This window comes from Triticum urartu, chromosome 1A (genome assembly GCF_056163025.1).
Source record: "Triticum urartu cultivar PI428250 chromosome 1A, HENAU_Tu73, whole genome shotgun sequence".
Classification (NCBI taxonomy): Eukaryota; Viridiplantae; Streptophyta; class Magnoliopsida; order Poales; family Poaceae; genus Triticum; species Triticum urartu.
Window position 1 is genome coordinate 52,498,526 of NC_141873.1, and position 2,603 is coordinate 52,501,128.

A 2,603-nucleotide genomic window follows, 5' to 3' on the forward strand; every position below is an offset into this window, starting at 1 on the left:
GCACAACTAGGTAGTATTTGTATCCAGATAAGCTTTGTACAGGCGAGGTCCACACATCACAATGAACTAGTTGAAAAGGAAGGTAGGATACATGTTGCGAATCTGTAAATGGTATTCTAGTGTTTTTCCCTAATTGATAGGCACGGCAGGTGTGGGCAGGTGCAGCGACTGTAGAGGGCGATGCTTGCCGCAGAGTGGTCACCAAGGTATCGCGTCCCGGGTGACCGAGACGTTGGTGCCAGAGATCCATGGTAGCAGCGACAAGGCTGTGGTGTGTGGGGGTTGTGGTGATGGAGTAGAGCTCGCCGTCATCATCACATCGGAGGATCACCTTCTTTGTGCGTCGTTCCTTGGCAGAAAAACCAAGGTCATCAAACTCAACATTAACGGGATTATCGCGAGCGAGGGTTTTAACAGAGATGAGATTTTTGATTATGTTTGGGCAGACAAGAACATTTCGGAGGGAGAGTGGAGAAGATGTAGTGGTGAGGATCTGGTGGCCGGAGTGTGTGACAGGCAAGGACGATCCGTTGCCAAAAACTATGTGAGAGAGAGCAGTGGGGTGAGAGGTTGCGAGCATACCTGAGGACGAGGCCATGTGCGACGTAGCGCCTGTGTCGAGGTACCACTCGCCACCAGCGGAGGTTGGCGGGACGGGCTGCTGCATGGACATGCTATTCAAGGCATGGATGAGGGTCGTCTGGTCCCATGATGGCGCGGCAGGCGCGTTGTAGGGTGGCGCCGACGCGTAGGGTGCAGGGGAGCCGTAGCGCGGCGCCGTCGGGTAGTGTGCCGCGGTACCCGCGAACGGAGGAGGCGCGCCGAGACGTGCACCCAGGATGCCATAGCGCGGGGCATGGGGACGCCATGGCATCGCCCAGACATGAACCATGCCAGTCCAGGGTGCCGAGGCTAGCGTAGGAGGGCGCGACGACGAGGTGTTGTGGTAGGAGCCCCCGCCGGATTTGCCGCCGCTGCCCCTGCCATGGTTGGCAGAGGTCTTGCCCTTGCCCTTGTAGCGGCGGCCGCCGCCGCTGTTGTTGTTGTTGGAGCGGCCGCCCCTGCCAGAGCTGCTGCCACCCGAGGCACCAGAGGCTAGCGAGCGCGCGGCGTGGAGGGCCATGTCGGTGGAGCCGGCGCCTTGTGCAGTGTCACGGCTCTCCTCCAGAAGCATAATGGCGCGGCTAGCAAGGAAGGTGGGAAGCGGCCGCTGCATGGTGAGAATCGGGATGGCGTAGTGGAGGTGAGGGACGGGACCACGAAACATGTTGAGTACCTGGTCCTGGTCAGTCACGGGCTCACCGAGGTCGGCCAGGCGGTCAGCACAGTCTTTCAGGCGGGCGAAGTAGGCAATGATAGAGGAGGACCCCTACTCGATCCGGTGGACCTCTGTAGCAAGGAAGACGGCCTGATGCTTGGCGTTCTCCAGGAACAAGGTGGCGATGGAGGCCCAGAGCTGTGCAACAGTGGCATTTTGTTGGTGAACAAGGCCGAAGATTTCCAGGCTGACCCGGTTGTACAACCATGATACAATGTGGGCGTCGTCTTGGGGCCAGTACGGCGCTGCCGCACGAGGTGGGTCCACGATGTGGTCGGTGACGCCGCTCTTGGCGAACATGACCTCAAAGAGGGTGCACCACTGGGTGTAGTTTGGCGGCGTCAGGGTGAGCACAAGCGGGACATGTTGGTTGATGAAGATCCCGGCCAGAGGTGACGCGAGGGCTGCCATCGCAGCAGATGGAGTGCTGTCAGGCTCACGAAGGAAGAGGGCGCCGCCACGCATGGAGTTGGCTAGCGCGGACGGGTTGAGCAGGGGGGTGGAGGTGACTGGGGCCCGAAGGGGAGTGGTCGGGCCATGGCTGGCCGGAGGGGGAGGGGGAGTCGGAGGTGGTGTGGCCATGGCGAGAGGAGTGCGGTGCAGAACGACAGTGGAAGAGGAGTTACAGGCTCAGGAGGTAGACGCCATCTGATACCATATTGACAGGGAACAGGAGAATGCAATGCACTGTGGTGCATGCCGATGCATATATACAGTTTCAGATTATAGCCGTTGTGCAGTCGTGCACAGGTGGAGATCGTGCACCTAGTGCGCAGAGAGGGGGAAGACTAGGACGTGTATACAGAGGGCTGGGTCAACTAGTGGATATCCGCCGACACAAACAAAATAGATTATAATGTTAATATGTTGCTGCTGCCCTTTGTATAGAAGTGGAACATGTTAATTTGCTTCTGCTACTACAAAAATAAAAGTGCAGTGGAGTAGCTACTGCTCCGCTCTAGAAACAAAGCACACAGCCAAACAGAATTGCAATATATAGAGACAGGCAGTGAAATAAATGATGGCTGACACAAAATCCATGTACTAAATAAACTTACCAACTTGCCACTGAAAGGATATGGAATAGATCACTGAAACAAACACTAGTACACGTCAGTACTATACAAACGGTTTTTAACTCTTTTCCGCGACGGCGTTCAGAACCGTCACCTAGTGAGTGTGGGCGATAGGGGGGTCCTTCCCACACGACCCAGAAACCGTCGGGGATATGCCCTCCTGGCACACACGCTCGGCAAAATGAGGTCGTGTGCGACCGGCGAGCGAC

General features: G+C 57.0%; 1 pseudogene; it reads right to left on the reverse strand.

Moving 5' to 3' along the window:
• Window positions 1-314: 314 nt before the first annotated feature.
• On the reverse strand, window positions 315-1,913 carry LOC147989938 (uncharacterized; annotated as a pseudogene).
• Window positions 1,914-2,603: the final 690 nt, after the last annotated feature.